This window comes from Hypanus sabinus, chromosome 22 (assembly GCF_030144855.1).
Source record: "Hypanus sabinus isolate sHypSab1 chromosome 22, sHypSab1.hap1, whole genome shotgun sequence".
NCBI lineage: Eukaryota > Metazoa > Chordata > Chondrichthyes > Myliobatiformes > Dasyatidae > Hypanus > Hypanus sabinus.
Window position 1 is genome coordinate 59,059,484 of NC_082727.1, and position 25,955 is coordinate 59,085,438.

The window sequence follows — 25,955 nt, forward strand, 5'->3', positions numbered from 1 at the left end:
AATACAGTGGAATATAGATCAGTTACAGATAAGGGTAGATATGGAAGGTGGAATTTAACGGGCCATTGTGAGATATTGCACTGTGGGAGGTCAAGGGAAAAGATAAAATGTACAGGTAATGGTAGATCCCCTAGTAGTATTGAGGAACAGAGTGAATTTGGGGTCTATACTTCATTGGACATAGATAAAGTGGTTAAGGTGGTATATGGTGAACCTTCCTTCATTGATTGGGACGTTGAATATACAAGTAAGGAGGACATGCTGGAGCTATATAAAACTTCAGTCAGATTGCATTTGGAGGATTGTGTGAAGTTCTGACTGTTCAGCTATTTATTTACTTACTTATTTTTAAAATTTTGATTTATTTAGGAGATAAAGCAGAGTAACAGGCCCTTCTGGCCAAAGAGTACATGCTGTCCAATTACACCCATGTGACCAATTGACATATTAACCCATACATCTTTGGAATGTTTGAGGGAACTAGAGTGCCCTGAGGAAACCGACATGGTCATGGGGAAAATGTATGAGCTCCCCACAGACATCATTGGGAGTTGAACCTGGGTCACTGGCGCTGTAATAACATTATGCACACCACAATGCATTCAAGCTGCCCCCAAGTACACAGTACTCTGCAAAAGTCTTAGGCACATAAATATTGCTAGGGTGCTAAGGCTTTTGCAGAGTATTGTAGTAATTTTATTTATTTCACTGTACTGCTGCTGCTGCAAAAAAAATCAAATTCCGTGACATATGTGAGTGATGATAAAACTGATTCTGATATGGGTCTCTATTGTGGACTGAGAGTGGGAAGAGGACAAGGAGAGGGAATCATAGCTGGGAAAAGGGGAAGGAGCAGGAAGCGCCAGAAAGACACTCTATAATGATCAAATAGCCAATTGTTTGGAATCAAATGACTTTGCTTGGTGCCTCAGGGTTTAGTGTGTTTGCACCCACACCAACCCATGCCCCTGGCACTCCTTCTCTGCCACCTGTTCCACACCCCTCCCGTGGCACTCCACCCTCGCTATTCTCTACATCCTTTGCTCCCACCAGATTTACAAACTCACTCTTCATCCCACATTGACAAATACAGTACTGTGCAAATGTCTTAGGTGCCCTAGCTATTTATATGTACCTAAGACTTTTGCACAGTACTGTAGGAAGGACGTGGAAACTGTGGAGTGGATGCAGAAGAGGATTGCTAGGACGCTGCCTGGATTAGAGGGTGTGGTTATAAGGACAAGTTGGACAAAATTGGATGGTTCTCCCTTGAGAGTCAGAGACTGAGGGGAGACCTGATGGAGGTTTCTTAAATTATGAGAGGATGGATAGAGTAAGCAGTCAGAATCTCTCTTCCAGGGTAGAAAAATTGAACATTAGAAGACATGTTTTTAAGGTTAGTGGGGGAAATTTAAAAGCTATGTTAGAAAAGTTTTTTTTTGTTCAGAGAGTGCTAGGTATTGGGGCAATAGTGGAAGCAGGCAATTTGGTGGATCTTGAGGTTGGTGGTCGCATAACCAGAACTTGTGAGATGCACCAGCTGCTAATACAACCACCGGCACCTGCTCCCATGGCTTCAAGTGACCCTGACTGGGCAGCTAAGCAGGTGCTCCACCTTGCCCAAGGCTAGCGGATGGGCTGCTTTACACCTCCTTCGGTAGAGATGTATCTCCACCCCGATATTTAGGTTATGCAGTCACAAGTCATGATTATAGAACCACTGATACCAGACAATCTCTGAAGAGTATTGATAATGGCTGGGGTCATCTGCCTTGTAAAGACACTGTCCAGAAGAAGGCAATGAGAAAATATTTTTGTAGAAAAATTTGCCGAGAACAATCATGGTCATGGAAAGACCAGGATTGCTTATGCGGCACTTAATGAATGAATGAAACAGTCAGAATCTCTCTCCCAGGGAAGAAACATAAGAGTCGATGTTTAAAGGCAATATTAGGCACAGAGAGGGAAAGGTGCTGGGAATAGGTTACTGGGGTATTAGTGGAATCAGGCAGCTAGTTAGGTGGAGTTTAAGAGGCTTTTAGATAGATACGTGACTAGGAAGGGAATGGAGGGATATGAATGATACACAGGAGGAGGATATTTAGTGTAAATTAGCACGAAGAGCTTCATAACGTTGTGGACCTGGTGGACTGTCCAGTGCGGTACTGTTCCATGTTCTATATTTGAATTAGTCCTCTTTCTTTGGAGGCAAAAGATCTGGAATCTGGAACAAAAATCAGGACATTGGACACTGGGTCAGGCAGGATGCTGTACGATGCTCGACAAACTCATTGGGTGAAGCAGTGCCTGCGCAGGCAAAAGGTACAAGTCAATGTTATGGCTCGAGATCCTGCGTCAAGATTCTATTTACTTTGATTGTTGTAGTGTATTTGACATTCTTAGTGAGAAACCATTTCTCATTTCTAGTGAGGAGTGTGATAGATATTGGATAAAAAAAACACTCTACTGAAAAGCGAAACAACTTGTACCATGGCAATAGTCATAGATATGGAGTTTAAGATTTTCCTCTTTTCACTTTCTTGGTGTAGTTTGTGACAGCAAAGATGCTTAGGTTATGATGTAATGACTGTAGAGCAATGAATCCCAGAGCCACAACTCCACCTACATGTTGAATGTTCCACCCACACACTGACCAACAGCGGGATGAATGGAAAATGTTCCTTTTGAATCATGCTTGTCTACACACAGCTTGCAAACAGGGAACAATAATTGATGGTGGTCCTGGCGTATTTCCCTGCTTAAAATTCTTGCATTAGAAACATCCTTGGTAGAAGCTGGATGGCACTTGACGGGACCCAAGACTCACACTCAATATGAACACTCACGTCTGCTGGGTGGAACTGTCACTCTGTGGAGGCTCTGGTGTTTATTACGCTAGAGGCATTATGTCATAGGATAAGTATTCGCAGTGTCAAGATATGTGCTGAGAGTGTGAAGAGGAGAGAATCTGAAACGTCTTATTAACTCCTACTTCCCTTTGTAGAGTAAAGTTCATTCTGCACAATATACTGTTTGCATGTTAACAATGCTGGCTGAAATCCAAAAGCTAATCCAATCCAGAATTAATCAACAGGACTGATTTATAAAGCATCTTATCACACAGAAATGGTTGATAGCTCTTCACATAAGATGGAGAGCCTTGAGTGAGAGGAATATTGACCAGTCCCCTCCTTTGTTGATGAGTGACATTAGAACTTCAATGTTTACTGGAGTCGGAGGGCATCCATTCAATGTCATGTGAGGGTAGAGTGGAAAATCAGCCCTGATTATGTATTCTAATCCTGGGTAAATTGCTTGAACTGGGGGCACAAGTCAGGAAAGTGTGGGATGCTGAATGATGCCGCTCCAAAATCATTCAAGGAGCTTGACACCATTCAGGACAAAGTAATCTGCTTGATTAGCACCTAGACAACCAATCCCGCCACCATTAGCATGCCAGTGCTGAAGTGAACAAAGTCATGTCTGTCCCAATAGTTGTATTGCTGCCAAGATCATTCAGACACAGTATTGTAATACTCCATGAAGGTTGACGACTAGTACTTCTCTTTGGAGTGAAGGGAGAGTGAAAGGTGACTTGATAGAGGTGTATAAACTGATAAGAAGAATAGGTAGAACAGAATAGAACTTTATTGTCATTGCTCATGACAATGAGATGGTGGTGCTACTCCAGTCCATGCAAAACAGATAGTTACAATGCATGTGGTGTGGCTTAACTTAAAACTAAATTCTCATTCTTACATGCAACAAGTTCTTTTGATAGTTCATAAGGGCATTGGCAAGCCGGGGTGTAGCATTATTCAACTGCACGACAGCACTTGGGAAGAAGTTGTTTTTCAGTCTTACTGTCTTGGCTAAGATGTTTCTGTATCTCCGACCAGATGGCAGGAGATTGAACAGACTGTGTCTGGGATTGGATGGGTCTTTAATGATGTTATGAGCATCAAGAGTTATAGATTGTCTCCAGGTCTGGTAGCTGGGTTCCATTGATGCTGTCAGCTGTCCTAATCACCCGCTGTAGTGCTTTGAGATCTGTCTTACCGCAGCTAGATATCCAATGACTTTTCTTTGGGGAGTCGCCAGGGCATTTCCCCGAGTGGGTAGTTCACATTCAAAACATTTACTGGGGAGGTGGAATGGCTGAAATAAGAGGGCATAATTTTAGGGTGATTGTAGAGGGGATGTCAGAGGTAAGGTTTTTTACATGGAGAGTGGTGGGTACCTTGAATATACTGCTAGTGGGCCGGCAGTAGAGACAAATACATTTGGTATTTAAGAGACTCAGATGGGCACATGGATGAAAGAAAAAGGTAGAGCTGTTTTGGAGAGAGGGTTAAATTGATCTTGGAGTGGGTTAGAATGCCGGTACAGCATTGTGGGCCAAAGGGTCTGTCCTGTGCTGGACTGTTCGATGTTCTTAAAAAAAAACCTGTAGATGCTGGAAATCTGAAACAAAAACAGAAAATGCCAGAAAAACTCCACAGGTAAGGCAGCTTCTGCAGAAGGAGGATTTGACCTTGAAAAGTTTCTTGCAAAAGAAAACTCAAACTCTGTTTCTCTTTCCACAGTTGCTGCCAGAGCTGCTGAATGTTTGCCGCATTTCTCTTTCGATGGGGGAGCAACTGCATCCTTTTGTCATGGCAGGGTACCTTTGCTTTTGTTCTTGGGCACGAAGAAGAAGAGAAGAAGAGAAGAAGCAGGACAAAATGCGTATGTCAGCTCTTCTGGCAAATGAATGAGCAACCAACTGTTAATTAGAAACAGAAACTGAGAGTTCAGCAGCACTTGGTCCTCTGTTAGGACTGCAGAATGCATGGGGTGCGGGCAGTTGGGGTGGAGAGCATATTCGTGGGAAACAACAACCCATCGCAGTCAGGGAGCCAGCATGTAGAAAGCATGCAGTGAAACGGCAGAAGGAAGAATAAATGCAGCTGTGAGATTTCCTAATCCTTTTCCTCGCTGTGTAATCTTTCAGCACCTGTGCTTCTTCCTGTATGAGCTGACAGTGAGATTAACTGAGGTGGGTGGTTCACATCCACAACGTTTACAGGGAGGTGGAATGCTTTATACAGTTCCATTTGTCTTGAGTTAGCTGCAGCTTCCGTTATTTATTTTGAATTGCTGGAGTCGCTCAGTGCTGATTTATTTTCCATAGGTTCTAGGCTACCCCAGTCCATCCCCTCTTCAGCTTACTATGATGCAGTGGATATGCTTGAGTAAATATTTCTTCCCTATACAGAAAAGGAAGCTGAAATTCCATAGAGGCTCTCTGTTCCCTGCACTAACACCAGTGGTAGGTTGGCACAGTCTCAGGAGCAGTGATGTATCTGGCCCTTCACAGCACGTCTGGTGCTTTCTAGAGCGCCTTGTCCAGGTGACGGTGGTTCAGAATTTCCAACAATCCAGTTGAAATCAATGCCAGTCAATGGATTGAAGGAGGGTGGGTGGAGCATAAAGCGAACAGCAGTCGATTGTATGGAGGACAAATCATTTTACTCAGAAAATATTGTTGATTTGAAGGGCAGAAGCAATAGAAATATCACATCCTTCCGAAAAGGCAAGGCAATGTCCTCAGAAGGTAACTCATAGGCAGAAAGTCAGTCTTGCTCACCCAGAGGTGTGTGGTCACTGCACTTGACTGACAGGGGATTTACTCTGGCTGGCTGTAGTATTATCAAAACATGCAGCCGTTTCTTGTTACTCTTCTTGTTTAGCTATTTTTAGTGCCAGACCTGGCTTTGTGCCTGAGCCTTTCTAATCCATCAGGTGCTTGTCTTTGCCACAACGTCAAAGTGGCCCAAATCAAGCTTACAAACAATTGTGACAGTGGCTGATTATCCCTCCTCCCCTTCCTCATCTCCAGCCCCACTTCAGTGGAATGCTCTTGCTATGTCCACCGACTATCTATCCAAGGTATCTTTCCAGTGGCATCTCCTCCTGCTCAGGCAACGTTTCCCAGCATTCTTTACAGGATCTTCCTCTGACCCTATTCCCTCATTAACGGGATGGTCTTCAGTGATGCCAGCAGTCAGTGGAAGTAGGCCCCATGCCAGAGGCTGACTCCCAGTTTTTTTTTCCTGTACCACCCACTCCAGACGTGGACACCATTCATGCACGAGCTGTAAGATGGCTTGTACGATAGATACCACCCAAACTGACAGGCAAGCACAACTCCAACTAGACAGAGTTAAACCGCAATCTCATGATATTCAATAGATGATACTATCCCCTCATGTCCAACATCCTGTGAGTCACTATTGATCTTGGACTTACTGCATTAATTCACTGGTTACAGACAGAGGCTGGTAGTTTCTGGATGACTCAACTCCAGGCACTTTAAAGCCTTTTCACAGGGTCCATGGCACGTCAAAGATGTGATAGAATGCACTCTGCTTGCCTAGTTGAGTGCAACTCAGCGACATTGAAGAAGCATGAAGTATCCTGATTGATGAAAAACCCCCTTTGATTAATTTAATCATTCATCCATTCCTTTATGGATGCACCACAGTGACTCATTGTGGTTGCAGTCAGCATTAACTGCCAAGCAGAGTTCTGTTACTTGCCCAAACTTCCCCATCAGCATCTACAAACCCCTGACCTCTGCCATCAAGAACAAGATTACGAGAAAACTAGGTTATTTCACACAGTGCACCCCATTCTGATTTAGAAATACTACCCACTTCTCTCGCTGGGGCTGGGATTCTCCACACTTTGAGTTTGCCAAGCTTGCATGCTGGCTAATAAAGTTCGAAGTACGTTTATTATCAAAGTACGTATATCATATACAAACTTGAAATTCATTTTGCAGGCAGCCAGAAGACAAAGAAACACAGTAGAATTCATGAAAAACTGCACACTACAAAGACACTCGCACATCCGCTGTGTGGAAACAAAAGAACAACTCGTGCAAACAAACAATCCACAGACCATAAATCCTCAAAAGTAAGTTGACAGCCCCGAAGCCAGTTCAGTGATGCAGGCCACAGCTGCGGGGCCGGCTTCAGTGCTGAAGCGATTGCTGGTGGCTGCAGCTGCAGAATTAGTTCAGTGCTGAGGCGAGTGAAGCCTCCCAGAACACTGGCTCATCCTCTGCCTTCAGCCTTAACACTTTCATCTTTTTAATCTAGCTGGAAGTTTAAATCAGCCAAACATCGATCTGTTATCCGCTCTCGGGCACAGGTTGGCCCCAGGTACCCTTCAACAATCGTCGCCATGGCTCTACCTGTTTTCTCGGCAGTCCAGTTCCCTGAATGTTTCAGGATACCACGAAAACACCAGATGGTTCAAAAGCACACCTCCCAGCAGGAAACTACAGGCTGTGGAACGCAGTGATCATTGTCCTGAAAATATAAATTTAGTAGAATTGTTAGTAGTTCTATTTGCCACCTGCAATGCATTGCCATGTCTTGGCAGTGCCATCTTCACCAAGAGATCAAATTATGTTAGTTTGCTCATACACATGTAAAACTTCATGGTAATAACAATTCCAAATGCAGAAAATGAAGTGCTGAGCAAGCCAGTTGAAGCTGAAAACTTTTTGGGTCAATTTGACCTGACATTTTCGAGTTTACTAAACGTGCTGAGTTAGACCTTTGGTGCTGGTGAAAATTTCACTTATTTCCAATATTTCTCAGGCTGGGTCAACTCTGAATATCTCGACCTAATAAAGGAATCTTGGCATGATGACTTTATGCATGCAAGTATGGCCTTGCTGTGTTTGCTAAGTCAAATTACTTCCTTTAATAAGTACCAAATTCACATTCTGAAACGGATCTGCTGCATATGAAATGTTTACTTGGGCAGAGTGGACTTGATTTTAACTGTAGGTCAGTTTGGGGCTGGCAAATTTCTCTCTCAGTTTAAAAGCCTTTTGTTTTTGCCAATAACAGCTCTGGGGTACTTGGCATCTGACCATAAACCTACCAATTCAGGGGGCAACTTCTCAGGGATCAGCTAGAGGAATGTGTTTCTTAAAAGGAGGTTGTATTTCTTTTCCTCATTACATTTCCTTTCCAAGAAAACTTGTGAAGAGAATCAATGAGTCTCTTGTCTTCTGTACTCTGCTACTCTCACCCACCTCTCTCCAAAATCTCCAAAGATCAGCCTTGGGGGTTCTTTCGTCGTGCTGCTTCCATGGGCTACATTGATTGTTGCCGGTACAGGAAGGAATATGGACACGGCTGCAAATTCCACAACTCTTTCCTTCCAGGAGGCACAAGAGACCACAGTCGCTGGAGTCTAGAGCAACAAACAATCTGCTGGAGTGGGTCGAGCAGCCTCTGTGGGAGGAAAGGAATTGTCAACATTTTGAGTCGAACCCCTCCATTGGGACCTGATGCAGGGTTTTGATCTGAAGTGTCGCCAATTCCTTTCCTCTCACAGATTGCTGCCCAGCCCGCTGGATTCCTCCAGCAGACTGCTTGTTGCTCCTTTCCCTCGAAGTTCCTCTACTGCAGTGTACTGATTGCCCATGGGTAAGAAGGCACTTAGGCTGGGATGTGTGATTGTGAGCACACGGTGAAAAGGTTTAGAGTGGTGGGCTTAGCCATCGGTTGTGGGGAACCAGTTACAGATGTGAGTGCAGACATCTGCTCCTTCCATTACCCCTCACTTTATGTGTCTGCTAGCTCTGGCAAACCACCCATCATTTACCTTTTGCGACCAACTGCTGACACCGAATGTGTTTTTATTGTGATGAAGACATTGAGGGCCATTGGCCTGGCAGGAAGTTACAGATGTCACCTATCAGCTGATGCGACAGCCCCAGTCTCTGAAGCAATGCCTTCAGTGTGGTCAAAGAGCACCGATCTGTCTACTGTTCGGTGGGTAGTACTTTCAGGGATCTTGCGTCCTCCCTGTGACCCCACTCTCACCTTCCTTCATCCTGTGCCCTTGCCATTCTCAATCACTGTTCCTTCTAGGCAGCGCAGGTGTGTGGCCGCGCAGTTACCAAAATGCTCCCCCGCACATAGCCTTCGTTACCATGCAGATGGATAAAAACAAACCAGAAAAAGATTATGAAGCATGGAAGATTTTCTTTGCTGTACGGTATTTATTTATATCCTTCAATTAATAAATAAAATCCAAAGGAGGTGAGTTTTTCAATTTTCATTCTAACTATTCATAATATGTAGATTATAATAAAAGATATTTAAAGTGCTGAGCAGTTTTCAGGCCGTGTAAAAATTTCCTGTTCAGAGCAATGGTTGGTCCATGTAGCTGTAATAGAAGTCGAGGGAACATTGATTTCTAATACCAAGTAGGTACCTACCTCAAAGTAGTCAAACCATCTCCACATCAGACATGCCATACATGTCTCTCTCCCACTGGAACTGAGGAATGTGATTATGTGATTCCAGACCTTCACGCTGCTTCACACGGAGCTGCTCAATCATAGCCCCATCCAATTCCAAATCACAGGAACCCCATTCAAATCATCCTAAAAATCTCCAATCTGTCTGAAAGTAAGAGAGGGGATAACTCTAAGAAAAATGCTAAACTCCCTTAAAATGCAAATTTGGAAAGAAGTTCTGAGCTTGTGAAATTTTAACATCTGCCAATTGTGTATTTTATCAATCCTTTTGTCATTTTTCTATAAAAGAACATTGGTGAGATCTATCCTATCACCTCCTAGCTCCACTCTAATGCGAGATCCCTTAGGGGCTGTTTACCTGCTGACTGAAAGTGCTTTCTGATCTCAAGCATGGAGTGGTAACCTAGTCCATTATTGGCTTGAAGATGGGCAAATTCTCAGCTATTGTGCCAAGAGTTGTTGTGGAAGGATATCCATACAGGGAAATGTTTTAGTCAATTGTACTTTAACTTAGCCTATCGCTGACATTGGCAAAAGGAATCAGTGCTTTCTTGCAGCATGTGGTGTTGAGTTTCTACTTGAGTTAAGCCTCAAGTAAAATGTCCAGGAAAGAGGTTATTTTACAATGTATACAGTTTCAAGTTAATTATGGAAAGATATTTTTGCTTATATGTTTTTTTCTTTGCTTTTGAATTATTCAGTGCTCAGTTGGTCAGGGATATCCAACTGGTAAAGGCTGGGAAAGGGAATTGTTTTCACTTATTTTCCCAACCCTAATTATTTAACAAAGACCAACAACAGAGCACGGCTGTGATTAAAAAAAAAATTACTTAGTGATACAGTGCGATATAGGCACTTTATCCAGCAATTCCCCAATTTAACACCAGCCTAATTACAGGAGAACTTAAAATGCCCAATTAACCAACCTGTATGTCTTTGGACTGTGGGAGGAAACTGGAGCACCTGGAGGGAACCCATGTGGTCACGGGAGGATCGTACAAACTCCTTACAGGGAGCAGTGGGGATTGAACCCACATTGCTGCTACTCTAATGCGCTTTGCTAACCACTACACTGCCGTGCTACCCGTGATGGCGACTAAAGTAGCTGCTTATAGTCAGACTTGGATTTTCCGCTGAGAGTAACTTTGGAGGGAGTTGAGGTGAGGGAGTGGTTAGCCAGTGCTGGGAAGGAGACCAACCCTAGGCTTGCTTCTATAACATCAAGTCAATGCTGCTGGAATCATCATTTGTTTGAATTATATTAGAATCCCTGAAATATTATCCCCTCCCTCCCCTATGAAGTGTGTCAAAATAGTTTTGTGGACAAAGATTTCCAGAAAACGATGAGGCAAATTTCAGACTGAATCCTCTTGCCTGTGGAGGACATATGATTCAATATTTACTCGTAAAAGCCTTGCAATATTATTCCATGAGATAAAGATTCATGAGCCAATACATATATTACAAAATATTTCTGGTTAAGCAGTAAGTTTTAGTCTTATTCTGGCTGTTTATTTTTTCCTCACAGAATATCAAATATTTAGATTGATTTAATGAAGTCAATCATTTTACATTGCCAGTACTGGTAATGCTACTTCAGCCAGCCAGCAGGAGTTACATATTCTGTTGCAAGACAGTGGGAGGTTAACAGTTCCGTCAAAAAGTGTTACATTTGGGTGAATCTTATGTTCTAACTGAACCCCTTCCTTTCACAGAGTTAACATTATGTGGAAGTATACATCATCATTATACGGCCCGTAGTCTGGTAATACGATGTTCTAAAGAAGATGGTGGCTGCAGCCAACACGTAGTTCATGTTCTGATGTGTTTCAGGTTTCTAATTACTCCTTTTTTATTGAAATGTTGTGCAATTTTGATCAGTGCACGCTGGCTCTGTGGCTTGCAGTAAACAAATGACACAGCACTAAACTGACCTGAACTGACCGAGTGTTTCTAGTCCACTTCAATGACTTTCGTGGTTTGATGCTTTATATTCTGTTTTTTTTTGCTTGTTTTTTGCTATTTGTGCGATTTGTTCTTCTTTTCTGCATTGGGTGTTTGATGTTTCCTTTGATCATATTCCATGATGTTTTTGTTTTGTGGCTGTCTGTGGGAAGGTGAATGTTAGGGTTATATATTGCATACCTACTTTGATAAAAACTGTACTTTGAATCTTTTGATTCCATCTTCAAGAACAATCTGAACTATCAACGTATGGGCTAATTTTAACAAAGCTCAAAGTAAAAATTATTACCAAAGTACACATATGTCACCTTATACAACCCTGAGATTCATTTTCTTGTGGGCAAACTCAATAAATCTATAAGTAAATAATAGCCATAACAGAATCAATGAAAAGCCGCACCAAATGGGTGTTCAACCAGTGTGCAAATACAAAATTATATTAATAATGATAATAATAATAAAAAATAATAAATGTTGAGATCATGAGATGATGAGTCCCTGAAAGTTTCAGGTAGCAAATTTAAATCCTGTTATTGAAGACAACCCCGCTGGGTGTTCTTCTTTCCAAGGTATTCTTGATTTTCTCTTCTTAGGCCCCAGTATAAGTGAAGCCTACTTAAAGCAGCTGGGTACCTCAGACGACTGAAGTGGGAGGTTAACGATCTCAGTGAACACTCCAGCCAGCTGATCAGCGTAGGCCTTTAGTACTTGGCCACCAGGTACCCCATCTGAGCTGGAGACTTTCTGTGGGTTCACCCCCCGGAGGCTGCTCGTACATCATATCAAAGACTGAAGTCACCAGAGCATCAAGGGCTGTGGGAGTTTGTGATGGTTCCTCTATGTTTTGACCGTCATAGAAGTTATTAAGCTTATCTGGAAGCGAAGCCTTGTTGTCGCCTCTGTCACTTGATTTTACTTTATTAGAGTTGACGGCATTCAAGCCCTGCCACAACTGTCAAGCGTCCTTCATTGACTTAACAGTGCCAAAGGTCTGGCAGAATTGTGTGGGTGGCACAGAGTTTACAATGCTGAGGTGTAATCTCGCATTTTGAACTGCAATAATTTTATGTTAAAATATACAAAGGAAATTCTGTTCCATGGGAAGACAATTCAGTTTCCTCCAGAGATGTTGGTTCTAATTTTAACTCTTCCTGCCTTTTGAGAATGGCATGAATCATTGTTCTATTTGCACCTACTTTGAAGGTGTAAGATGGGCTGTGTGAAAAACCAGTAAAAGGTAGTGTGCAGGAGTAAGGTAAGGAAGGGATTGTTTGGGGATCAGTAGCTGGGTTAGGATTTGTGTATGAGAGAGGAATGGAAACTGTGGGCACTGTGAGGATCTGATGGAAACCAGGAGCTAAAGATGCCCAGGCATAAGACTATAAGATGTAGGAGCAGAAGTAGGCCATTTTGTCCATTGACAAAATGCTCTGCCATTCAATCATGGGCTGATCCAATTCTTCCAGTCATCCCCACTCCCCTGCCTTCTCCCCATACCCTTTGATGCCCTGGCTAATCAAGAACCTTAAAATACACCCAATGTCTTGGCCTCCACAGCCGCTCGTAGCAGCAAATTCCACAGATTTACCACCCGCTGACCAAGGTAATTTCTCTGCATCTCTGTTCTAAATGGACGTCCTTCAATCCTGAAGTCGTGCCCCCTTGTCCTAGACTCCCTACCATGGGAAATAACTTTGCCATATCTAATCTGTTCAGGCCTTTTAACGTTCAGAATGTTTCTATGAGATCCCCCTCATTCTCCTGAACTCCAGGGAATACAGCCCAAGAGCTGCCAGATGTTTCTCATACGGTAACCCTTTCATTCCTGGAATCAATCTTGTGAATCTTTTCTGAACCCTCTCCAATGACAATACGTCCTTTCCTCTGGCTACAGCTGGGAGAGCTTTCAGTTCAACCCACCACTGTCCACTCCAGATCAAAATAAGATCTTCAACAATGTTTATAATCTGTAACTAATAATTAACTACAAGTAACTACAAAATAGGTAAATAATATTTATTTCATAAAAATAAAATAAAATATCCAACACTTTAAAGCTGTTTTCAAAGTAAGACAATATTTTTGGATTATCTGCTTGCCATATTTAAAGAAAAAAATGTAATTATATGTAGTACATTTTACAATCTGAAGATGCTTAAAACACTCATCTTGACCAATAGTAATTATCATGATACAGGAACTATGGTTGCCAGTTTGTGTATAGTGAATTCTCAGACACAGCACTATGCAAGTATCCAGATTTTTTCTTTCCATAATGTTGATAAATGGAAAAATATTTGTGATAAATTTCTTGGCCTTCTTTAAAATAATGGCAGGGAACTTTTATTACTGACCTGAGAGTATCAACATGACTGTATTTTAATGTCTCATCAAAGAGTCGACAAAATCACAGCGCTGACTACAGAGTGCTGCTCAGTACTGCCCTGGTCTGTTCAAATCAATTTTTTTGATAGCAAGTCAATGTGATTATAAATTCTACTTAACTAGGTCGAAGACGGAAGTTCAGATTCAAATTCATTTATTTATCATATAACATTGAAACATAGTGAAATGCCGCGTTTGCTTTAACAACCAGCACAACCTGCAGATGTGCTGGGGGCAGCCCATAGGAGTCACCACACAGTGCGTGCCCACAATGCTTGGCAGAATAATACAGAACACAACAAGCAACGAAACAACAACAGGAAAACAAGCCCCGTTTCTCTCACTCACCCAACCACCACACACTCACACAGGCTGTTCTCTAACTCCAGGACAGGTCTCCAGGCCTCCAGCAGGCTCGTGGACAACAGGCTTCACACTTCCACAGTGAACTTCGGATACATAGACCCAGGACTCAGCTTCCGGACTTCTGATTGGCCCTCATGCAAGTTATTTGAAAATTGGGAAACCATAATTTTTTGAGGTAAAATGTAATCAAACTCCATTCGTAACATAAAAGCAACACAAATATAATAATTCTAAATCTCTGCCTGTGAGAATTTCTGAGAATCATTTGACAAAATTCAATTTTTTTTGGCTTTTAATGTCATATAACTGTCTCAAATTGTATTAAACTAATTGTGTTAAGGCTCTTTGGAGATCTAGTAAAATCTGGATTGCACCATATACAAAGAAAAGAAAATTAATGAAAATATTTGCTTAACTGCAAGGTTAGACCACCTGTCAAGAAAGAGTATGTGCATTTATATTTTAATTCTGTGGACAGTGAGTACATCAGTAGGAGTTCAAACAAAGTAACTTTATATCGAACAGCACTCTCTAAGGACGAGCATATGATTATACATAAAAATGAAAGTATCCTGCTTTTCCAGAGGCATACGTTTTGGTCTTTTGATGTTCTTTTACATTTCTCATGTAGAAGCCTAATTGCAGGAACAATCAATAAAGCATTACCACTGGCAAACATCAGAATAAAAAACTATGGATTTCTGAGCTGCACAATGCTATTAATTAGTCTTGCACAGAGATTTGGATTTGTTTATGGTCTTTTAATGAGCAAATTAAACATTTAGAAAAAGGAATAGAAATGGAATCTCACGGCACACGAGGCCATTCATCCCTATGCCTACTGACTCTTTGAAAGAGCTGTCAAATTTAGTCCTATCTTTTCACCATACCCCTGAAAGATAGTTATTACAAAATAGACATTGAATTGCCTTTGAACGTTGTTGAGAAAGGTACTGTTGCCTGTCTTAATGTGCCCCAGAACTTGACCATTGGAAAGTAGGTTTCTTTCAAAGTTCAAAGTAAATTTATTATCAAAGCACGAATATATCACCATGTACAAACCCAAGATTCCTTTTCTTGGCGGCAGTCAAAGTAAATAAAAAAACACTATAGAATCCATGAAAGACCGCACCCAACAGGGCAGACAACAGCCAATCTGGGGAAGAAAAACAAAGTGTGCAAATACAAAAAGAAAGAGAAAAAAGAAATAATAATAATAATAATAGATAAATAAGCAATAAATATTGAGAACATGAGATGGAGAGCACTTGAAAGTGAGTCAATAGGTTGTGGGAATAGTTCAGTGATGAAGTGAAGTTGAGTGAAGATATCCAATTTGGTTAAGAGCCTGGTAGTTGAGGGGTAATAACTGTTCCTGATGATGAGTGTTGCTTTCCTGCAACAGCAGTCTTTATAGATGTGCTCAATGGTGGGGAGGGCTTTACTCATGATGGACGGGGCTGTATCCATTATTTTTTCTAGGCTTTTCCATACAAGGGCATCAGTGTTTCCACACCAGGCTGGTGATGCAACCAGTGAATATACTCTCTGCCACACATTAAAGCTTGAGATGACATGGCAAGTCTGCACTAACTTCAGGAAAGTAGAGGCACAGCTGTGCTTTTTTCATAATGGCACCTTCATGCTGAACGCAGGACAAATCCTCTGAAAAGATAGCACCGAGTAATTTATGGTTGCTGACCCTCTCTGGCTCTGATTCTCTGCTGAGGGCTGACTCAAGGACATCTGGTTTCCCTCTCCTGAAGTCAATAATCATCTCCTTAGTCTTGCTGATACTGAGTGAGAGGTTTTCAATCTCCCTCCTATATGCTGATTCATCACCAATGACAATGGACAATCAATTTTATGTATTTTTTCCCTCAGAAAACTGAGCTTATTTCGAAGTTACTTTCTTTGAATTTTCCACAGAATTTAAATATTTATGAGATGTGAGCAAACCTCTCCTGGTTTCTCCTCTAGTTCTTCTGACAATTACTCTGATTCTATGATCTCCTGTTATTTACATCATTATTTTTGCTGACCTCTGTTTAACCTCCTCCACTGATTTGAAGAGAAACATCTCAGCTTCTGCATGCTCTGCACTGAGCAAACTTTGCTCACCCAGGCCTCATCCAGGTTACACCCTTTTTGCCCCCTCTCCTGCGGTTAATACTTAAGTCTGTCTTTCCTAAAATCCACTGTCCAGGATTGGGCAAGGTACTGTTAGTGACTTGTGTCGATTTTCCCTGACTTACATGTTGCTTTTGTTCTTGTTGATGGTATTTACACTTCTCAACTACAGTATCTCACAAATTCACATAACCCTTCAGCAAATCATGTTAACATGCATCTTGCATGCTTGGTTCCATAAGATTGTCATAGCTGGGTGTGGGAGAGGGGTTAACTCCTACTGCTTACTAAATGGTCCCAATGGCATGTGCCTCAGATAGCCTCTGACAACCAAACCCAACTCCTGGCCTTCATGTGCGGCTTAGCTACTAAACCCGGCGGAACCATTTCTATTGACAGGAGAAGGGGCAAATGTGTGTTATTGTTATCTTAAAACCAGTCACCTCGGGCTTCGTTGATTGTTTAGTCTTCTCTATGGATGCTGCCTGACCTGCTGAGTTCCTCCAGCATTTTGTGTGTGTTGCTTTGGATTTCCAACATCTGCAGATTTTCTCGTGTTTCTGTTTCTGATCTGTTGGTCAATCTTATGTTCACCAAACTGAGATATGTTGCTGCTGACAATTATACAGTTGCTTATCTCTGTGTTTTGAAGCATTTTTGGTTAAATTAATTCATCTATCTATCTATCTATCAATCTATTTGTGGTGGAATGGAGTTAAGTCTCTACCAAAGGAGTTGTAAGGCGCTCCTTCCCTCCAGCAGGTCACCCTTGGGCAAGGTGTAGCACCTTCGTGGTCAGGGTTACGTGAAGACATGGGAGCAGGCAGTGATGGTCATATGAGCAGCTGGTGCATATAACAAGTCCTGGTTTTGCGATCACTGAAGAGTTTTGATAATGGCTGGGGTCACTCCTCTTGTAAAGACTCTGCCCAGAAGAAGGAAATGGCAAAACACTTCTGTAGAAAAAACTGCCAAGATCAATCATGGTCAAGGCCATGATCGCCCACGTCATACAACAAGGCATATAATGAATAAATTTATTTATTTGGGGATACAGCATAGAACAGGTCACTCTGAACCATCCTGTAAGCCACCTATTTAATCCTAGCCTCATTACAGGAAAATTCACAATGATTAATTAATCTGCTACCCAGTATATCTTTGGACAGTAGGAGGAATTAAGCTTTTGGACAAATACAAGCAGGTCTTGTTTTACTCTGCATGACTAACAATGAGTATCTTGGGAACTTTTTACTTCACATCTCTTTCTGTCCCCTGTGAAAGAGATGACTAATTATTTATATATATAAATACACAAATAATGCAGCTTCATGGAAATAATCAGCTAGGTGTACATGTGATCACTATTGCTAGAAACAGAGACACAGGGTGAATCAATCACATCTATAGGAAGGATTTTCCTGGAATGTCATTTTTTCTGTCAGATGAATCATTCCACATGCCTGAAAAGTTCTGGTATTCTACTATTGTAAGAATTTAACCAATTTATTTAATATTAAAACCATCATTCAAAAACCAGACTAAAATGAAGGTTGATAGATCCTTGATTAATAAGGATGTCAAAGGTTATGGGGAGAAGACAGAGATTTCACTTTAAGGAATCTTTATCTCATTATCTTATGTTCCTGTTAGTTATAGTGTTGGCGTGTGGCCTAGTGGAGAAGGCATCAGACTAGTAACCTGAAGGTCACTGGTTCGAGCCTCAGCTGAGGCAACGTTTGTGTCCTTGAGCAAGGCACTTAACAACACATTGCTCTGTGACGACACCGGTGCCAAGCTGCGTGGGTCCTAGTGCCCTTCCCTTGGACAACATCGGTGGCGTGGAGAGGGGAAGGCCTGCAGCTTGGGAAACTGCCGGTCTCCCATACAACCCTGCCCAGGCCTGCTCCCTGGAAACTCCAGGCGCAGATCCATGGTCTCTCGATACCGACGGATACCACCACAAGTTATTGCTATTTATTTATATTCACATTTGCACTGTTTGTTCCCTCCTGACCTCTGGTTGATCTTTCGTTGATCCTGTTACTGTTCTATAGATCTGCTGCATATGCCCACAAGAATGTCAGGGTTGTGTATGGTGACATATATGTATTTTGATAATGAATTTATTTTGAACTTTGAACTTTAGAATGGTTCAGAAGCATAATAAAACAGCCATGATGGAATGGTGGAGCAGACTTAATGGGCTGAATGGCCTATTTCTTCTCCTATATCTTATGGTCCTGATTTCAGTATTGCCTTTTAATATTATTAATTCAGTTGATCTAACTGAAGATTATTGATCTTTGGTTGTACTACCTCAGTTATTTTCCAATATGTTTGAAATTGAGTATTGGCAATTGTAAGTTCTCATCACCATCACACATGTTTTAGTGGAAATGTACTTTCTGCATTGCTCGGAAAATAAAATCTCTGTAACTCCTACCACTGAGAAATGTTAATGCTTTCCCCTGTGCCTTCTCCACCGAGCTGAGATGATTTCTGCATATTTGTCAAGGTCTGTTTACCTGCATGGCTCGTAAAGGGGCAAATCAAATCCAAACCACCTGGCCTCTGGATATGTCACGTTAGACAAGTTGTACCTCGAGGAATGAAGCTGCAAACAGCCATGACCATTCTTGAGCTTCATGATGTTTAAACTCATGGGAGAGAAGATTTCAAACTCTCTACATGCTTATGTGAGAGGTGAAATGGTCTTGTGTTTTATCATTTAGTACACTCAGACTATTTACACTGTGGCTCTATTGCTGTCCGGGTGATTGTAGAACCCATCTCAAGGGTCATACCTCTCATTCTTCATCCTAGTTAAGTGAAAACTCTCCTTGTGTTATTCCATGTCCTCCAGATCTCAACTAAATGTATTTTCTGAACCCGAATAAGGATCTAGTGTTAGTCAGAGGAGAGATGAGGAATGGGACCACAGGAAGTGCTTTTCTTAAGGTGGCTGTACTTGAGTCCTGTTTTCCCTGAGTGTGACAGATGCAATGATTCAGTGTAAATACATTCAATATGTGATGACGCAGTTACAGTTATGAAATCTCCGAAGGAGATATAAAGGTTACTTTTAAAATGTTCTGCCAAAATATCTGCTTGAAGCAGACCCGCCAACTAACTGCAGCACTTACTTGTAAATTGATCATAGTTACTTTTATCATCCATCAGTCACCGCTAACCTCATCAGTGAACAAGCCCATTGGTAATCTTTATGTTACATCCCAAAGATTGTTATTTTCTAGTCCGCCCATATAGACAAGATTTCCTTTTTTGTGGCAGAGTATTTGCCAACAAAAATAACCTCATCTGGCACGTGCCAGGGAAATACAATAAAGCCCAATCTTCTAAATCTGCAAATGATAACACTGGACGATTTTGCTTCCTGAATACATTTGGGCATATCTTATGGAACTTCACCACAAAATTCACCCACCATGCACCATTGAAAAAAATCTTCCATGTTTGTTATTTCATTTCATAATTCAAGTCAAAATAAATGATGCCAAGATTAAGTTAGTCACAAGTCAAACACGTCATCAATGACTGGCAATTCAAAGAACTCCTACTGGGACCTGAGAAAACTGCATGGAAGGCATTCAAGGATGTTGTTGAAATTTTTCTTGACTAATATAGAGCACCAAACTATGTGCAGCTGGTTGACAACATGCTTCAAGCATACAAAACCATGAAGTGCAACGTGTTACTAAAGGTTCATCTTCTCCATTCCCATTTTGACTTCTTCCCTGACAATTTTAGTGCCGTCAATAATGAGCACGGTGAAAAGTTTCACCAGGACATTGCAGTCATGGAGAAATGGTGTCAGGGCAACTGGAAGCCATCAATGCCGGCTGATTATTGTTGGGCACTTAAGCGAGAAGCCTCAGACACCGAGTATAAATGAAAATCATCAACAAAATATTTTTAGCTGAGTTGAACTATTGTAAAACATCAGCACTATTATGCATTTAAGTGCATTATATTCAATAGGTTAATTTCTTGTTTCTCTAAATTCCTACGTGATACAAGCAGTCTGAAATTATATTTGTTCTCAGCTTCAAGCGAACTATCAAAAGTAAAAAAAATTCTGAGGAAGCAACAGTTTTGAAAACATTTGTTGTCCAGTGTAATAGGGGCAACAGACTGAACTGCGATCATGAATAGTTTGGTCTATATCCCTTTTCTCATTTGTGTTTACTCATATCTTGCTCTATCACTGAAGTGGTCTCTGGGCGTCTCATTTCAGAGTGCCTACAGGACAAAATATTCTGATTGGTTCAAATCAGCTAATTAGTCACATTGTGCTAAAGCCACTGTTACCTTACAAGCAACCATCAAACAGCTTACCGAGTCTCCAAATCTCCCTTCCAACAGGATTTTATTAATTTTCAATCTTCGAAGAAAATGGCCCTAAACCTTAATTTAAGCCACACAAAAAAAACTTTACAACTCGAATCGTTCTGGAAAAGAAATTGAAATTGCTGGTAAAGTTAGGATCTGAGGAAAAGGACAAGGAGGTGATGATGATGAGAGTGTGGCCAAAGGCAAAGAAGGCCCACAGTCCCCTTGTGGGATTGGTCGAGAAAGTGGAAAGCCAATCTAGCTGTTTCAAGTTTTCAATGATTTCTTTCCAACTACTCCTGCATCTTCTGGGCCACCACTGGGAATTTGAGGTAAGTTAACTGGCTGGACATAAATGCAATGAGAAATCTTCAGCTTCATTTGCCTCTTCCTGTTTATTCTGCTTCATTCAGGGAGGTCCTTGGAACTCCTGGGTGACTCTGAGAATTCTGCCCAGCTTTTTATCTAATTAGGCCAGCCACATCCACGCCCACGCATGCAACTCAGGAAGTCCTCATGTATATGGGAAATGGAGGTAATTGATTGCACAGGCTGCCATTCTGCGCTTGCAGAAAAATTCTGATGAAACTAGAATATGCATACAATGGATGAATTGTCCCTTGGATTCTGCATTCCACTATTATACAATCTGGTATCTCTTGTGTCTAATAAATGGGCCACTGAGTGTATATTCATGGTCTTTTGCTGAAGTAGCCTATCCACTTCAAGGTTTGACGTGCTGAGCATTCAGAGATACTGCTCTTCTGCACATTGCTGTTGTAACCCGTGGTTATTTGAGTCACTGTCATCTTCCCGTCAGCCTGAGCCAATCTGGCCATTCTCCTCTGACCTCTCTCATTAACAAGGCATTTTCACTCCCTGGATTTTTTTTTTTGTTTTTCGCACCATTGTCTGTAAACTCTAGAGGTAGTTGTGCACAAAAATCCCAGGAGGTAAGCAGTTTCTGAGATTCTTACACGATCCCGCCTGGCACCAACAAATATTCCATGCTCAAAGTCACCAGGATCACATTTCTTCCTAATTATGATGTTTGGTCTGACCAACAACGGAAACTCTTGATGATATCTGCATGCTTTAATGCCTGGAGTTGCTGCCACGTGATTGACTGAATGGATACTTACGTTAATGAGCGGGTGCACTGGTGTACCAAATAAAGTGGTCACTGAGTGTATTTTCAAAAGAAACATACGGCTGGATGATATTGGGGTTGAATTTGTGGAATGCTAGGTTTTGGGCAAAATCCCAGCAGTCCAGATTACCCCATTTGGTGGTATTTAACTCTAGGTGTAAGTATTCTGTCACTAAAGTGTTCCTGACTAGCAAATAAAAGCCCAAAACAACACACCCAAAAAGCAGGAGGAACTCAGTAGGTCAGGCAGCATATATGGAAATGAATAAAGAGTTGATGTTTTGGGCTGAGACAAGCTAGTATTCAGGCACGGATAATTTTGGATTAAGGGGACAGGGTTTAATTTAATCCTAGGAAGGGTCCAATCCCACCACAGAGGACCTCTGTCTACTGAGGCTTAGCTACTGATCTAGTGAGGATTTGTTCCATGAGATTCTGTGAAGTGATCCTGGGATTGGGGGGCTGGAGGGGAGAGATGACCTTAATACCCATTGCCTTCCTCCAGAATGTGAGGGAACCCACCTGTTCTTCCTGGCCCACAAGTAGTTTTTTTCCAACGCTCCCTTCATTGGCTGGGCTCGACTGGGAGTATGGGAAAGTCAGCTGTCCTCTGAAGAGCAGATTAAACCAAAGGCTGCTAAAGTCATTAAGAGCTCCCAGGAGGAGGTCAACTATCTACAGCTTGTCTTGTTTCTGATGAACACAGGAGTGGGCGGATCTTGAACTGGGATTCAGATTTTCTTTGTAAACATAAGTTTAGCCTTACACCCCCCACCCCCTACCCCACCATTATCAGTTATTAAAACCTTGTCCCTGGATTACTGATGGAAATTGTCTCTTAACAAATTTCATGTGAGTTACAGCAAAGCAATAAGTCTTAATTCCAGTTACGAAACCTATATCTTACCCTTTTCCAGGCATACCAATACTATTCAGAGATTGATAGACAGTGCTTCTCCTATAGATGCTGCCTGGCTTGCTGTGTTCCACCAGCATTTTTTGTGTGTTGCTATTCAGAGATTGCAGTCTCTCACCGAAAACTTTTCATACAAGGACATCTAAGTCAGAGTTGTTCCTTGGAGTCCATGTTGTCAGTGTTATCTATCTATTATTTTTATTTTAATTTGCACAATTTGTCTTCTTTAGCACATCGATTGATTGTCAGTCTTTGATTATGTATAGATTTTCATAAATTCTATTGTATGTCATTGTTTTCCTGTAAATGCCTGCAAGAAAATGAAGCTCAAGGTAATACATGGTGACGTATAGTACCGTGTGCAAGCCTTCGGCACAAATAGGTAGCTAGGGTGTCGAAGACTTTTGCACAGTACTGTAGTAACTTTATGTATTGTGCTGTACTAGTGCCACAAAAAAAAAACAGATTTCATGACGTATGTGATGCACCATCAATCACTCTCCGAGATGTGAGGCGAGAAATAGGCTTTTATTGGCTGGAAGAAAGAACAAGCTGCAATTGACCACCACACTACATCCTGGAGACTGAGGGAGGAGCAGTGCCTCCAATTGCCTTTATACCGGGTCTGTGGGAGGAGCCACAGGAGCAGTCAGCAGAGGGGTGTGTCCAGACAGGTATATGTAGTTCACCACAGTATGTAAGTGATGATAAACCTGATTGTGATAAGGGTTTCTATTGTGGACAGAGAGTGGGAAGGGAGAGGGGAATCTTGCTCTTGCACCTTGCTCCCCCCATCCCCGGCACTCCTTCTCTGCTACCTGTGCCACACCCCACCTGCAGCACTCCACTCTCACCATTTCCAACACCATTTGCTCCTTCCAGATTCACAAACTAGCCCTCCGCTCCATGTTGACAAATACAGTACTGTGCAAACGCCTTAGGCACCCTAGCTATATATATACATATATGTGCCTGCACTGTACTGTATGTGTACTTTGATAATAAATTTACTTTGACATTGACTTTTTAGAGATGTTCCAAATCCTCAATGGACTTTTGGGTGTTCCGATTCTGAGACACTCAGTGCACGTTCAACTCCAGGTTTTACTTGTCACTCCGAGAAGTCCACCTTCCAGTTAACACTGCCAGGGCATAATCAAATACGAATTTCTGCCAAGTTGAGATGGAAGAAATCAGGGAAAATTACTTTTACAGTGCCACATGCCAGTGAAAAGAAATCCTCTCTTTTTGTCAGATGGTGCAAGCTGAATTATCTGAAGCTCTACATGAGTAAGACAAAGAAGATGATGATGGGCTTTAGGAAGACTAAGCCTGTACTGCTCCCTGTTACTAATGATGATGAGGACGTGGATGTGGTGAGGACCTACAACCTGTCAGTGCACCTGGATGACAGACTTGAGTGGAGCACCAACACAGAGGCTGTGTACAAGAAGGGCCAGAGTCACCTCTGCTTCCTGAGGAGACTGAGATCCTTTAGATTATGTAGGCCTCTCCTACCAATCTGTAGTTGCCAGTGCAGTCTTCTATGTGGTGGCGTGCTGGGGCAATGGCATCAACACAGGTAGTGCCAACAGGCTCAATAAACTGATTAGAAAGGCTGTCTCTGTTATAGGAGTCAAACTGGTCACACTGGAGGCTGTGGTAGAACCAAGGCCCCTGTGGAAAGTTCTGGCAATTCTGGACAATGCGTGCCACCTTGGCTGAACAGAGGAGTACTTCCAGTAATAGACTAAGAAAACTGTGCTGTTCCAAGGGTGCTATATGAGGTCATTCTTACCCTCAGCCTTTACGCTCTATAATGAGTCAACCTGTAGCCTGGGAGGTGATTCCCTCCCCTGTTGGACTGTTTGAGGTAACTTATTTTTTTATTCTTTCTTACTTCGCTTCTAATATTTGAATATTTATATCTGTGCACTTGTAATGCTATTGTGACACTGTAATTTCCTTTGGGATCAATAAAGTATCAATTTAACTATTTATCTATTTTGCATTCAAGCTGTAACACTGATTTTGTTGAAGGTAAAATCTGGATTGGTTTAGAATGAGTGAAACCGAACAAATTTTGGATTTCCTCGGTTCTTTGGCTCAGCTCCAAGTGAAAATATTCAGTTGCTGATTCTTTGGCAGAACAAATCACGACAGTTTTTTCCCAGATTCCTCCTATTCCTCAGTCATCGTTTTAACCTGGTCTGCGAAGCTGCTTTGTAAGGACATGTGGCAATTGTTTGTCTTCGCTAAATGAAGCCTAATCATGTCTCTCTTTTTCTGGGAGATGGATTGGTAATGATTGTTATTCCTTCTTCCAATTTCAAATGACTCTGCTCTAAATATGTGATTATCTAATTAAAAAGGCAAGTGGACTGTAAAAATATTTATGGGTCAAAAGTTTAAGGAGATTTGTTCCATTGCTTTCACATTCATGCTCAGGATTGATTCCAATATCCCTACTTATTATGAATAACTAAATGTAACCAAGTTTCACCACTCCAATCAGATCAAGCACTTACGATGTAATAGATATGCAAAACCCAGAGGTCATCTTTGAGTGAGATCTGCTCACTTTGGACACAAGTATTGGGATGTCAGTTAGTGTTTAAAATAAGGAGGTTGAGACTGAATTCAATAGAACCAAATTTCAGAAGTGGGATACAATGCCCTAAGAATTGTGGAGAAATCTCCCTCTCCCCCTTAACACTCTCAGCTTGGCTCATCTGGAGAATGTTGTATGCCTATGACTCATGTCAAGATCTACTCTACTTAATTCCTTTGCAAATGATTGATACATCCCCCTTGAAGAGGGAAATTTAATGATCATTGTTGTGCCCTACATCCTGGTCACTTGCCGATATAAGGAAATTCTGAGCCCTTCCCTTTCTTGCAGGGTGGCGATGTCTCTCTGTTGTCAGCTCAGGTGTGCTGATGGAGATATGGAATCAGTTCAACTACTTGTCAAATCTGATACAAGGAATCAAAATAAGGAATGTCATGAAAGGTTTTTAACATTATTTGATACTGTGGAGAGCACTCTAACTGGATGCATCACCGTCTGGTAATGGGGTGGGGTGGGGTGGGGTGGGTTACTACACAGGATTGAAGTAAGCTGCAGAGAGTTGTAAACTTCCATCATGGACACTAGCCTCACCAGCATCCAGGACATCTTCAAGGAGCGCTGCCTCAAAAAGGCGGCTCCATCATTAAGGACCCCCATCACCCAGGTTACGCCTTGTTCTCATTGCCACCATCATGAAGGAGGTACAGGAGCCTGAATGCACACACTCAACCATTTAGGAATGGCTTCTTCCCCTCTACCATCCGATTTCTGAATGGACATTGAACCC

At 41.8% G+C, this 25,955-nt stretch overlaps 1 long non-coding RNA gene across 2 annotated transcripts in view; it reads left to right on the plus strand.

The window, feature by feature from the left end:
* LOC132379661 (uncharacterized) overlaps nt 1-25,955 on the plus strand; it is a 77,670-nt gene that overhangs the window by 48,242 nt on the left and 3,473 nt on the right. The window contains exons 2-3 of one of the 2 annotated variants that reach the window (XR_009507501.1): nt 4,587-4,728; nt 11,047-11,164. This is a non-coding gene — a long non-coding RNA (uncharacterized LOC132379661). Of the gene's footprint in view, nt 1-4,586; nt 4,729-6,826; nt 7,498-11,046; nt 11,165-25,955 lie in introns of those variants that run through there. The other variant, XR_009507502.1, reaches the window with a different exon arrangement.